Source organism: Paramisgurnus dabryanus, chromosome 2 (assembly GCF_030506205.2).
Source record: "Paramisgurnus dabryanus chromosome 2, PD_genome_1.1, whole genome shotgun sequence".
In the NCBI taxonomy this organism is placed as follows: Eukaryota; Metazoa; Chordata; class Actinopteri; order Cypriniformes; family Cobitidae; genus Paramisgurnus; species Paramisgurnus dabryanus.
The window spans coordinates 21,835,798-21,850,187 of NC_133338.1; the positions used below are offsets into that span (position 1 = coordinate 21,835,798).

The 14,390-nt window shown below is 37.8% G+C and overlaps 4 non-coding genes across 4 annotated transcripts; all 4 read right to left on the reverse strand.

The window, feature by feature from the left end:
* Nucleotides 1-2,885: 2,885 nt before the first annotated feature.
* LOC135730921 (U2 spliceosomal RNA) lies at nt 2,886-3,076 on the reverse strand. Its single transcript, XR_010526132.1, has one exon. It is a non-coding gene; the product is annotated as a U2 spliceosomal RNA (small nuclear RNA).
* A 995-nt stretch (nt 3,077-4,071) lies between these two features.
* Nucleotides 4,072-4,235, reverse strand: LOC135730903 (U1 spliceosomal RNA). The gene has a single exon (XR_010526116.1). It is a non-coding gene; the product is annotated as a U1 spliceosomal RNA (small nuclear RNA).
* A 2,028-nt stretch (nt 4,236-6,263) lies between these two features.
* LOC135730909 (U1 spliceosomal RNA) lies at nt 6,264-6,427 on the reverse strand. Its single transcript, XR_010526120.1, has one exon. It is a non-coding gene; the product is annotated as a U1 spliceosomal RNA (small nuclear RNA).
* A 7,772-nt stretch (nt 6,428-14,199) lies between these two features.
* Nucleotides 14,200-14,390, reverse strand: LOC135730923 (U2 spliceosomal RNA). The gene has a single exon (XR_010526134.1). It is a non-coding gene; the product is annotated as a U2 spliceosomal RNA (small nuclear RNA).

The window sequence follows — 14,390 nt, forward strand, 5'->3', positions numbered from 1 at the left end:
TTCCACAAGGTTGAGCATTTTGTTTCCGGTATTTTTTTCACGCTGTCAAAACACGAGCTCTTGCAAATTATTGGAACTGTATAACGTTTTTCCAGAGAGTTATTGATTAAAGAATGTTTTGGTGGCATGCAAGGAAATCTTTATCGTAATTTTTTTTTTCGGTTTCTAAGTTGGGTGTGTAAGATACCAAATCCAATGCTATGTCATATTAATCAGTGTCTTGTTGACTAAAACATAGCATCGTTTTGAAATACGTCTGCAGCTCTTGGCAACTTTTTTGTGGGCTTGAAAATATTTTGACCCAGCGGGGTTAGTTTTAACGCTGTGTTACAAATAACCCCTCAGCACTTACGATATGAAAACCGCTAACGTTAGCCTAAATCTTGCCATTGTTTTAAATAGGCTACACACAAATGATTGCTGGCTGCCAACAAAATAAATGTGCCTGTCTTATCAAAAATTGTGTGTCAAATGTATTTTTGTTCATTAATATTGATTGAATAAGGTCACGTCAAAGATTGAAATTATAATGAAATAATTGGCTTAAATCAGACTTTGATGCTCATTATCTCAAAATTTTATTTTGAAACTGCAGTATGGTCATTACAGACTGGGTCACATATAAAAAAAAATTGTCAATTGTGCTGCTTTGTCTCACATATTTAAATTTGTATTCATTTATAATTGAACTATTATTAGAAAAGGGCTGGATGAATGAATACAGTGTGGATACCTGTCTATTATAGACAGATATATAAACAATATCCACTTCCAAGTATAAAGACAAAAAGTATTTAAATATTTGCCTACAAACTTAATTTTTAGTAGTGCTGTGTTCAAAATATCTATACGACGATACATCGTCATGGACGCCTGACGATGCGCGCATCGATAGCACCTTCCGTATCGATTTGGATGCACTTTTAAAAGTAACGTGACGAATCACTGTTGATCCGTGATCCATTTGGAAAAGGACACACGTGTCCTGTGGAGTACGTAGAGTTAAAGGTAGCGGGGTATACTTTCACTTTGCGTGTCTGTCACGCAAAGCGAGCCGCGTACTCTCTCTCTCGCGCCCTTGTGTGTATTTAAAATCAATGAGTTCCGTATGAAAGCGCAGATCTTAGCCTATACTACTGCAAAGGGATTTATTAGCCACTATAAAACAGTACTAACGCATTTGAGAAGAAACACGACAAAGATTTGCATGTGAAAATTGTACGTCTAAAGAGATACAGAGCTACTTCAAACTATAGCGGTCACATTAATAATCTGATTTCTACTAAATAGTATTAACTCTGACTGCATGTTTATAGATATATTCATTGATATAGAATAATTAAGTGAGAGACAAATATAATGCCTAGAGTAAGGCACTAAATCTTTTGTAAAACTGCTTTAAAAAAACCTAACTCTGGGATTTTAAGCATTTCTATGTTACCCCAAAAGCTAATAAATGAATGGCAAAAACACAACTGTTACAACACTGCTTATTCAATTTACAATAAACAGATAATAACATAATAAATAATAAATAATAATAATAATAATAATAATAATAATAATAATAATAATAATAATAATAATAATAATAATAATAATAATAATAATAATAATAATAAATAATAAATAATAAATAATAATAATAATAATGATGTTACTAAATTCTGAACAAAAAATTTAATTCAAAATAGTCTTGTACCGTGATCCGTATCGTATCAGGACCCTTGTATCGGGATACGTATCGTATCGGGAAATTGTTGGCGATACACAGCCTTAATTTTTAGCAAGTGTTACAAATAACCCCACCTATGAGGTAAGTTGTAACGTTTGGTGTAATTGTCCAAGAATGGTAAGTACTAGAAACAAACGTTAAATGTTCATTTGTAGCAGAGATGTGTGTGTTGCTTGTGTAAATATAATTAATCAAACTCAAATATTTTTGAATGATTGATCCAAAACCAAAAAGCGTTGGATTGTGCCATGCTCTCCTTTACTGTAAAGACAATTATCAATAGACTACATTTCCCAAGTTTTTGTTTATTGTCATTTTTAAAAGTATTTATTTTATTTAACACAGTTTTCTATAAAATATAAAACGTTTACGGGTAAGATTTAGAAAAACTCAATCATGTCTATCAAAGTTTCATGTGAGTTATCCATTTTCGTGTTGATAAATAGCGTGCAACAGTTTACAGGGTGTAGTGTGTTGTTTCACTTAAAAGATTGTCATTATCTTTTATACATTTATAAAAATATCCCCAACAACTTCCAGTATTAAACCTGTAGGCCTTACCGCCACTGTGAAAAAATTTTTTTTTTGTCTGTCTTGACACAGATTCCACCACAACTTCGCCGTTAAAACAAGCTCATCCCTCTAAAAGTCTTGATAATCATAGAGGTAATCTCAGTCCAAACAATACACTAATATAACCTGAAGTGATATTTTCTTAATTATGGGAGCCAAAGTAAAACTTTGAGAACCAACACAGGTCAAAAGGGGTCTGTGATAACAAAAGACATCTGTCTAAACAATCCAGTCAGTTGGGTGAGCACACAGTTGGGTATCACCGTAGACTGATTAGATCAGTCCGATCCCCCGTTTGGGTAAACTGTTGGTGCCAAGGGTCATTTCTTACACTAGACTTAATTTACATTTAAAAGGGGATACCTCATTAGCTTTGGAGCTGGGAAAACTGGTTTGAGACCGTATGAAGTGTTAAGACTGACTTTGTTGAGGTTTCACTCCAACTTCAATAAATACTGAGTACTTTTTATACTTTGTAACTGCTTTGAATAAATAAACCACTTTTGTTGGGTTCATCAACATCCTCCTAATTTTTTTATTATACTGCCACCTACAGTTCTTCTTTTCACCACATTAGGGGGGGTGCACCGTTCCCGGAAGTACTGCAATACCGGGTCGATGCGTGGAGTGGACGGAGCAAGCCCCTATTCCATCTCCCAGTTCCAAAAATCAATTTAATATATGGTCCCCGGGTAGGGGACGTATCAGATATTAAACTGATAAGAACAGATACTACACTTGATCTTAGCCAAAAGGCCGAGAAGCGATACCCACAAATGGTCCGAAGTAAGGACCACATTCTTTCAAACAGTAAATAGAAGGACGGTATGGTACGGTTATTATTTTCCATTTTTCCATCTTAAAATATTCTTGCACAAAATGTGATCAAACGTGATCTAGACTTTCCTATTAACACTTGGAAGATACACTTAAGTTTAAAAAAACTGAAGTTTAAGTCTGTAGCAAATGTACAAATCTAAAATGTTGCTTCAAATATGTTGCAGTTTTGCCCCCAGTGGACAAATAAGTAATTGCAATAAAAACTATTCTTTAACTTAGCTAGTGAATGCAATACTTACCAACTAAGTTAAAGAAATTTCAATTAGTTGAATGTTATGTAATGACATATGTATTTTGTTAATAGTGAAATTCAGGGAATTTGGATGTAGCAGTGTTTTTATTTATTTAGGCCATATGCTTACATAAGTTTAAAACGATTACATAAACTGACTGACTATTAGAATTATCTTTTGTGTCATCTATAAAGGTAGTGTAGGACTTTGAAAGTGGATCAATGTTGCTATGTGTAGTTATGTCAATTTTTTTAAATAAAAAATAAAGAAATAAACAAACCTACTAATCTAAACCATTATGGCTTTAAATGGCTGAAACAATTGTCATTTGCAGAATTCAAAGGATCCTCATTTACTAGAAAACTATATATTAATGTAATAATTGTGAACTAAACTAAAGCTTCAAAGTGAGCGTTTATGGGCAGTCTGCGTTTCATTAAAAAAAATAATCTAAACACACTAAATAAATTACGATGAACAAATGTTGCTTGATGAAAACATAGAAAATCTTGTATGCTCCCCCACAGATCACATCTGTATTTAAAACAAGAAAATCAGTGGAGAGTGCAAACCCAGTAAATTACAACAAACAAACGTTGCTTGTTTAAAACATAGAAAATCTTCTAACCACAGACTTCATGGGCTTAAAGAGGTTTTGAACAACTCAAATCTGTATTTAAACAACAAAATCAGGGGAGAGCGCGAACGCAGTCCCCCACTACCACAAATTATGCAGTCGAGATTCCCACATTTGGGGAATTCGCAAAGGTCAGCACAGCCGAAGTGCAATGGCTGAGCCTCGCTCTGGGTGAACCACCTTCATGATCATGGTGTCTCCCCTGCCAGGTAAGTATGAGTTGTACATCGACCCTGAAGGGAAGTCACTTTAGGGAACATCAGTTTCAATGATGATAAGGCGATATGATTAAAAAATCCGTCCATTTCTCAAAATTTCAACTTAAGACTATCATCTTTAACAACCTGCATTGCACAACATTATATTTTAGTGTAAAACATTTTTCCGTAAAGGAACACAGGCGTTAAATAAATCAATAAAAAAAATAAGTGTTGCATTTGACAGCAACGATCATATAACGTAAATAGAATAACTAGTTAATGATATAAGTAACTGAGTGATTCACTGAATGGTGCAATAATGTTTTTAGTTTACTTAAAAACAAAAAAGAACTCACGACTGTAATACTTCAGATCAACCACTGTGCAACAACTTCTCATGCATACTGCATTACATTAAGGTGACAAGACGTTAGGGGTGTGCCATATTATACCGTTCACGATAATACCGGTATAATTTTTACATGATAAATAGGGGTGGTCGATATCTCGATTTTCAAACTATGCCGGTATATTTTTAAAACTCGAAATGGATTTTGACATATCGTATATATCGATATAATGTTTATATTAAATTCTGATTTCGCCACTTTGCTTCTTTACCTTCTCGGAGTGCTGTGCTCGCCCCCGCCTCCTTGCTTTTGCTCGCCCCCGCCTCCTTGCTTTTGCTCCCCCTCCCCTCGCGTGTTGTCTCATTTAACATGGCGGCGCCCGTCTCTGAATCAACACTGCCCACCACGAATAGATCTTCCATGATTCCCGTTTACATGTATATTTTACTGTTTAAAACGACTTAAATTCATTGTTGCGAGCGCTCAGCGCGCCCCTCTCTCTCTCGTTGCGTGTAGCGCTTCGACAGCGCGCGTCTCTCTCTCGTGACAGTGAAAAGGTGGCAATGCTTTAATGTCCGTTTCTCAGAATACTTTCTTTTTCGCGTAAATGTCTTCAGTCACGGATGTTACTGACAGAGAAGACGACTGATTTAGTTTATCACGACTAAACTAAGGTTAGCAGTAGTGCTTCACACACACAGGTTTTCTTGATGTGAGAGCTTTCTCTCTCCCTATGATGCGGTGTGCAAGCGCACGTGTTCTGTAGTTTTTTGTGTAACAACAGTGTTTTCTCTCATATTTAACTCATTTACTCCTGAAACGCCTAAAACCTATCTTATTCCAGGATAAATACCCTTATCTCCTGAGGGTTTTCAAAAATACTAAGAATTGTCAACGTCTACCAAAAACTTAACGTCTTAAGTTGAGTTGTTTGGTTTTTTGAATAAAAAGAAGACAATATGTATTTTTTTATTTTATAGTTAAAGTATAATTTTTGTATATTTTTTTTTAAAGGGATAGTTCACCCAAAAATGAAAATTCTGTCATTATTTACTCACTCTTATGTTGTTAAAAACCCGCATAAATTTCTTTGTTCTGATGAACACAGAGGAAGATATTTTGAAGAATGTTTGTAAACAAACCATTAGTGGACCCCATTCACTTCCATAGTAGAAAAAACAAATGCTATAGAAGGAAATGGGTCCACGAATGGTTTGTTTACAAAACATCTTTCTTGTGTTCATAAGAACAAAGAAATGTATACAGGTTTGTAACAACATGAGGGTGAGTAAATGATGCCTTAATTTTCATTTTGGGGTAAACTATCCATTTAAAATGTTGCAGAAGCACTTTGTTCCTACGTGAACTACCCCTTTGCACTTCAAAAAATAAAATACCTTGTGGATTTTGACATTTGCTTTCAGTAGTTTTTTGGGAGGGTATTTTTCACACAAAGTCATCGAGAAATATATAGTCTACCGAGATATAGCAAAATATATCGATATAATTTTCCACTCCATATCGCCCATCCCTAATGATAAAAATATCATATGATTTCAATGACATAGCGACGTGATAACGTATGGTGCATTTACGTTCTCTAACGCGCACAGCAACAACAGCTGAGTACAACCCCAGACTTCATGGGCTGAAAGAGGTTTTGAACAAATCAAATCTGCATTTAAACAACAAGATCAGGGGAGAGCGCGAACGCAGTCCCCCACTACCACAAATTATGCAGTCGAGATTCCCACATTTGGGGAATTCGCAAAGGTCAGCACAGCCGGAGTGCAATGGCTGAGCCTCGCTCTGGGTGAACCACCTTCATGATCATGGTGTCTCCCCTGCCAGGTAAGTATGAGTTGTACATTGACCCGGAAGGGGATTCACTATTGGGAACATCAGTTTCAATGATGTTAAGGCTAGATCCAACTCCTCCCATTTTATATACTTTGTTCCGCCAAATGAATCAGTATATTTGCGTTGTTGCAGCCCGCAATCAGTTGCAACCTGTGGTCGCCACCATTTGCTCTTATCAATTTAAGTCTACGTTTGATTAATAATATAGTCGGGAAAGATTAATCATTTAGAAAGTATCACAGTTAGGTGTAAGAGGAGGTAAGGACACGTTCCCGACAGTGTGATATCACTGAAGGGATTTATTTGTATATTATCCCACTTATTACACAGCTATTCCTATTAGAGTAAATATAAAAACAAAATTTGATATCTTTTATTAGCACTTTTTTTTTTTAAAGTAAACCATCTACTAGGGAAACCTGTTTCCTAATGGCTGTAAGCAAAGACGCGTTAAAACAAGTTCAAAGTCCATAAAAGATAAACATTCAATTTATTAATTTCTAAATAACATGCCATAGCCTATATGCATATTTATACTGTATCCATTCATAGGTCTTAAACTGCATGTGGTAAGATTACTCGTAGTAGGCTTACCCGAAATGTTTTACTACAAAACATTATAGCAAAAAAAAACTTTTATTGTAGTTATAAGTAAATATCGTTTTTGTATCAAAAGAATACCTTAATTTAGTTACGACTTAATGCGGAAATGTTAACGCAGCAACACGTGTATGACATGTCTTGTGGTAAAACTACCAACCAATGGGATCTCTGGATCTGGATCCAGCTCTGCCCCTGGATCTGAATCCAACCCTGCCCCCTGGATGTCTGTTCTTTAGTGAGGCGCTACTGCATTTTCCGGGGACAGTGCCGTTTTTTGGTGTTCTGTCCTGGACTGGAGCTGTCCCCATTTTAACAACACGTCCAAAACAACCAGCTAATACACTGAAAAAGTATCATAAGACATGAAAACAGTCAAAGTTTTGGGGTTAAGGACCTAACTACTCATGTTAAATTAAAGTAATAAACCAACGAAATTAACTGATCACAGCATGATACTAAGCATTTGTTTTGTGTATGCTAAATATGTTTACATTTTGCATTATTCCTTCTGTTCTTCACGTTTATAATGCACGTTTTTAATCAGCTGAAGTAGTACCTTAGAAGTTATGAAATCGATCGAAATTAAGTCACAACCTCGAACTTCAAATTAAAAAAATGGGATCGTCGATGCTGCCACGCCCCCATGTCACATCCAGTTGGCTTCCCAAGCGGCGGAAAAAAACCTCTCAGGCTATGTCCACACGAAGCCGGTGCATTCCCTATCCGATCATTTTTTTTGCTTGCTCTAAAAAAATAATCCGTAAACACGAAACCACTGAAACCGACTGAAAGCGGTGTAGTATATATGCCGGACCAGTATGGGGCGCTGTAATTCTGCCACAGATATACACTATACACGGAGAAGAAGACTTTGAGCATGCGCATAACCAACGTATGGTGTTGTCCATTATCGCTTGTTGGTCACCACAATTGCATAAAAGCAATAGATTTTGCTGTAATAAAGCTAGTAGGCTTTAGTAGCTTCTGTAGCACGAACACAATCACGTAGTCCGCCGTTATTGTTGTTGCGGTTACGTGTGACGCTTCCGACACGTGATATGACGTTTTCGCTTCACAAAATATACGGATTGGCTGTACAGACGAAACCGCAAGGGTGTCGGTTTCAGATTTATCCACTTTATCCAATTTATCCACTCATGATCCGTTTACAAGCCAAAAACTGTTGTTGTTTAATATAAAGTTTACATTGCATTGTAAAAATGATGAAATTATCTTCATACATGCCATTTTCATAATGCGAACGTATTAACGCAAGTTTTTTATTCTGCTATAATGTTTAACACTTATAGCAGTGTTAAATGTCATTTTGTATACAAGCTATAATTCTATCTTGACATGCACATTAGGTTCATGTTGGTCCAATTTGATTCCCTCTCTTGCGCACAGTTGCAGTCGTCGGTCTCACTCTCAGCCTCCTTCCCATTACGAGGTGTTACTGTAAAAAATGCGCTACACATGGCATTTTAAAAACCGGATGGTTTATTTATAGTTCGAATACGGATATTTCACGTCATGTTCGAATGCATATTCGAACATCGAATAAAAAGTGACAGCCCTAGTATTGATTTAGTATTGTTGAAGATTAGCTTTAAAGGTTTATGGTATGTGATCATGTTGAATTCAGCACCATAGAGATATACTGTAGGTGGAAGTGTTCACAGCTCCAGACGATAGAGCCTCTCTTTCCGTCTGAGAGTACACCTCTGTGTAGTAGTTGATTTTATTTATTTGTAGTTATACAGAGCCATCTAGTGGTGATTTAGTTATGCAGTAATACCCGGATGTTTACTGGGAAATGCAGTCAGAGTTGCAATAAAGAGTACCAGAGTGTGGAAGTTGGTGTCCGTCAGTTTTGGCAGTTATGGATATTAACAGTGTAATATTAATTTAAATATATTAAACTCTGTTCAACTGACGTTAAGGCCCTGCTCACATATGCGACAAAATAAGTGTAATTAACGGATTTATCCCTCTGTGCCAGGATAGCGTCAAGACCAACAGGACTAACATCAACTAGTTCATCACAGGGGCATTGACTAGTCTTAAGGATTGTCAGTGCACCTGCTTGCTTTTTACTCGACAGCCACTCAGTCCTTCTTTGTTCCCTCAGAAGTTGTGTGAGGGAGTCGTCGTCTGGGATCAACGTTCCATTACAATTGGCCATTCCTACAAGGCTTCTTGCGTCACGTTGGGTTTGAGGAGGTGGCAGAGGGGAGTGGCTCAATATTTTTATTGTCTAGTGCGATGCCACGATTGTATAATACGTATCCAAAAAACTCCAGGAATGATGTGAAATTAACATTTGTCCTTAATAACTGTTAGGTTGTTTTCATGCGATCATTGAAAAACGACTTCAAGAGATCTGTTGTGGGTATCCGTTGTGGTATAAAATACCAGATTTGTATCACTGAAGTTTCTGACTAAAGGGATTCCCTGCAGACCTGTTGGGTGGTATTTTGAAAAACTTCAGCTGCCGATGAGATGCCAAATGGGAGCCTTGTATATCTTCTCAGTCCAACATGTGTTAAAAATGTTGTGATATATCTGGACTCTAATTAAAGCTTGTGATAACATGAGTTGAGTTCTAGTTTTGAGATCATCATTACTTAATTGAGAAGTCATCTACTGTTGGTGAAATGTGTCTCTCGCTCTCGGAGTACAGCTTGGTTTGGGGTTTAGTCACATACTGAAAGTTTTGGACCCCGGGTATGTGCTACCAAGCCCGAATATTTTTCTGAAGTTGCCTTGCCTCAATAATATAACCATAGTCAAAAGGATTGCTAGGGATCTGGAAGGGATGTCGTTTTACTCTGCCACAACAGATTTATGGTCCAGCTGAACAATGCAGGCTTATGAGTTTAACAGTGCATTTCGTTAATGACGACTGGACTGTGCGAAGCGTCTGCCTACAAACGGCTTATTTTCCTGATGACCACAAAGGCTAAATAATTCCCCGGGGCTCAAAGATGCTCTTGGAGCTCTTTTGAGCTCTTGGAACCTTGAAGACCGACTCGTCTGTATGAATACAGATAGTGGCACCAACATGATAAAAGCTTTGATAGATAACGAGTGGCCCAACATCCAGTGCTTTGGACACAGCAGTGTTTCCCATACATAGGCTCTACTTGGGCGCTGCGCCCAGGTAAATTGCAACCCGCCCAGGTAAAAAAAATCACTTTACGAATTTCCGTATTTTCTGAACTCGACTGGATGACCCGTGTTTTGGAGAGAGAGAGAGAGAGAGAGAGAGAGCGCGAAAGAGAGAGCGCGAGAGAGAGGTGGGGGTCGGGTGACCGTGAAGATGATGCACGCATCATAAACTCATCATCCAGCGCGGCAAACTGGATCAACTGCAGCAGCACATACGGAGCAGCCAGGGAACACACTGCGACCAAAATGGTCGCATATGCTTATGTGCATATGTGTTTATAGCATCTAAGTTGGCTTCATTTTGCGTGCAAGCACGTTGTGTCTCTCCGGTTGAGTGTCCGTTCACGTGCTCTCTGTTTCTCAATGAATTGGGCGCGACGCGAAGCAACCTCAGTGTCACATAGTATCCTTTCATGTTTCTGAACTTGAGCAGAGTTTTACCATTAGAGGTCTTTCTTCACTGAGGACGCGGGACCCGTACGGTTCCGGGTTTATATTTTAAATGGTCAGATGGGTCCGGGTCGGTCCTAGTTCATTACTTCGGGTCCCAAGTCTGATTAATATTGTGTGTAAAACCCGAGTCTATCGGAGAACGGCCGTGAGCGCTACCGCGCTAAAGCTCGAGTGATGTTTTAGCGTGCCTCCGGTTTCTATGGCGATAGCAACTGGCTCTTGTCACGACCACGCGCCGCTTCATTTTCTTTATCCCATTTTTTTATAATCATACTATTAATAGACAATATCTTTACTAAAATCTAAACAGTTTGCACAGAGATTGTAGCAAAAAGCAGTGCTAATACTGAATGAGCAAAGCTCTAGCTGACTCAGGATATAAAAAACGCAAAGCTGTAATATAAAGTCTGTCATCGGGACAGCAAGTAGACTTTTAAATCTGAAATAGTTAGTGGATTAAGCTTTTTTTAATCGGCAAAAGAGAAATAGAAAGCAGAAGCAGTAAAAGTGCCTATCTAATAGAAATTATTACCATTATAACATCAGTCACATTTATAATCTATAGACCTGCACTGTCTATTAATACTGTACATAGTATTGTATATAATTGAGTTTGATAAAAGGGGTCATCAAATTGCTTCATATATCAGTGCAAAAACAAAGTGTTTTCGTGGTGCTTTGACAAACAGTGTCAGCTTTGTTTATGGCAAAAAAAGTTTGGGGTGGTTAGATTAATGAACTATAATGTGAAATTAATATGAATGTTTTATAAATCAAAGTATTGTGTTGTGTCACACATTATTAGTTCTTTGTTACATGTATAGTAGACCATTTTTTGTCGGTGGATAATAATGATTGTCCTTTTCACCAGCTACCACCACAAGTAAATTTCAGATCTGTGGGAAACACTGCACAGATTGCACAAAGCTATTGGTAAGAGTCTAATGGCTATGCATTTAAGTGATATATTTTCTTTCTATTTGCAAAAGACAATGTGAACAGCCTAATCAAAGCTAATGTCATTAACTTTGTGTCTAAAATGTAAAAAAATTATATAATGAGAATGTACAATGTGAATCAATTTTCCAAACCATGATTTTGTATTATCCTGAATCAATATACACCAATAACATATGTTTATATTCAGACTATTTTAGACAGGTCTGGTAAGAACTGCTGCAGAGTAGCACAGTACTGCGTGACTTGTCACAGACATGAATAGAGATAAGTAGCTCCGGCTACAATATTCTTCCACAAGACCCAGTTTATCCATCAACAGCTTTAGCGCCAAAAGTTACGGAACATAACTTTAATGCATGATGTAATTAACGCATTATATTAAACCTATATACATTTGAACAAAATTGGCATGAATAATTATAATGGTATACATGCCCTGTATAAGTGTGTGCGTGCGTGTGTGTTAAGTGCATGCCCTTTGTGCATGTGCATTAATATTATGCAGGAAGTAAAGAAAGTTAAGTTTATGAATGAAGGTTATGTTCCACTAAAATGTGTGTTTGATTATGTGTTCTTTATTTATTATAGAGAATGGTGTGAAGGACCCGCGTGCCATTGGGGTACGTAAAAAGGCTGTGTCTGCCTTTTCTTACGGCTGGAAAAAAGGAGACATGACGGATATACAGGCTTAGCTTGGTCTACCCTCTTATCAGTTAAGCCCTTTTCATACAGAAATTACGTAAAATACACGTAAAATGCATCCTGGATTTTTCCGGAATAGTTAGAGTTTTTGTTCGTTCACACTGCCAAGATTACACGGCATCTGATGGTCCCGGAAAGACACGTGACATGTTGAAAGTCCCGCCCTCTCTTCTACGCAGCGTCTGAAGTTTGCATATTATTTATTATTTCTCTCTCCAGAAACAACTCGCGTGCATTTTTGTTTATGATAAGACTACAAAGGAGCGCGTAAATGCACAGTTATATTCTGGTGAATGATCTCAGCTTCAGAGTGGATATTTGACAAGCTCCCTGATTTCTGCTTTGATACAGTTTTCAGACATTTCTCATCCTGATTGTTTATATGCATTTAAAACACGCATTTTGAGGAGCTGAACAATATATCTCGTTGGGATGACACGTGGGTATTTTCGTTTATTATGGCTCAAATGAGCACGTGACGCGATATTCTTTTATGCTGCTGAATGATCTCCGTTTCAACGCAGTAAGTAACGAGCTAACTTACCTGATATCCGCTTCAGTCTAGTATGCTGACATTTCTCGTAGTGAATGTTGTAAATCCCTGATTTTAAAGAGTTGAACCAACTTCATGTTGCCATGACACGCGCGTCCTCACTACGGCACGTGCGTCATTGTTTATGCGTCTCATATATCATTTCCTGATAACTGCTTCAATCTAGTTTGCACCATTTCTCGTGGTGAATGTTTATATACATGTTATCTCTCGTTGTAAGGAGCTGAACCATAACTTGTTTTGTGATGATGACGCGCGCGTCCTCACTTCGACACGCCCTTTATGGCATTCTTGTTCACACAGAGGGTTACCCGCGTATCTTACTAGGTCCTCTTTCCGGCAACGATCCCAGAAGATTAACGGAACGAGTTTTTGTTCACACAGACGCTTGTATGGCAATTTTACGGGTATTTTCTGGGACCAGAGGTCTGTGTGAATGAGGTTTTAGTGACCGAGTCCCCAACCAGATAGGGTTCACTCCAAAAATTATAGAGATTTCTCAAACAGGAGAAGGCCATAGTCCATGTCCTGGGTTCGGACAAGGAAAGTTGTCATCTCATGCCCACTTGGCAAGATCTTGATGTGCTGGAATCAATAAATAAAGCTGTGAAACCACTCCAAGACTTTACAGACGCATTCTTCGCAGAGTCTTTTGTCAGTGTTTCATACACTAAACCGGTGCAACATCTATTCAAAACTCGTCTCCTACAGCCAGAAGAGGAAGACACAGAGCTCACTGTAGTAAAAAAGACAGTGGAAGAATTTTTATAGTCTGCCTTGACACAGATTCCACTCATCGCTCTAAAAGGCTTGATAATCATAGAGGTAATCTCAGTCCAAACAATACACTAATAATATAACCTGAAGTGATATTTTCTTAATTATGGGAGCAAAAGTAACACTTCAAGAACCAAACCAGGTCAAAAGGGGTCTGTGATAACAAAAGACATCTGTCTAAACAATCCAGTCAGTTGGGGAGCACACAGTGGTGTATCACGGTAGACTGATTATATCAATCCGATCCCCCGTTTGGGTAAACAGTTGATGCCAGGGGTCATTTCTAACACTAGACTTAATTTACATTTAAAAGTGGATACCTCATTAGCATTAGGGCTGGGAAAACTGATTTGGAACCGTATAAAGACTTTGTTGAGCTTTCACTCCAACTCCAATAATCCCTGAGTGATTTTTGTACTTTATAACTGCTTCGATTAAATAAACTACTTTTTGGTGGAGTTCATCAACATCCTCCTAATTTTTAGTTCATCAACATCCTCATAATTTTTTTTCTCATACCGCCACCTACAGTTCTTCTTTTCACCACATTAGGGGGGGTGCACCGTTCCCGGAAGTACTGCAATACCAGGTCGATGCGTGGAGTGGACGGAGCAAGCCCCTATTCCATCTCCCAGTTCCAAAAATCAATTTAATATATGGTCCCCGGGTAGGGGACGTATCAGATATTAAACTGATAAGAACAGATACTACACTTGATCTTAGCCAAAAGGCCGAGAAGCGAT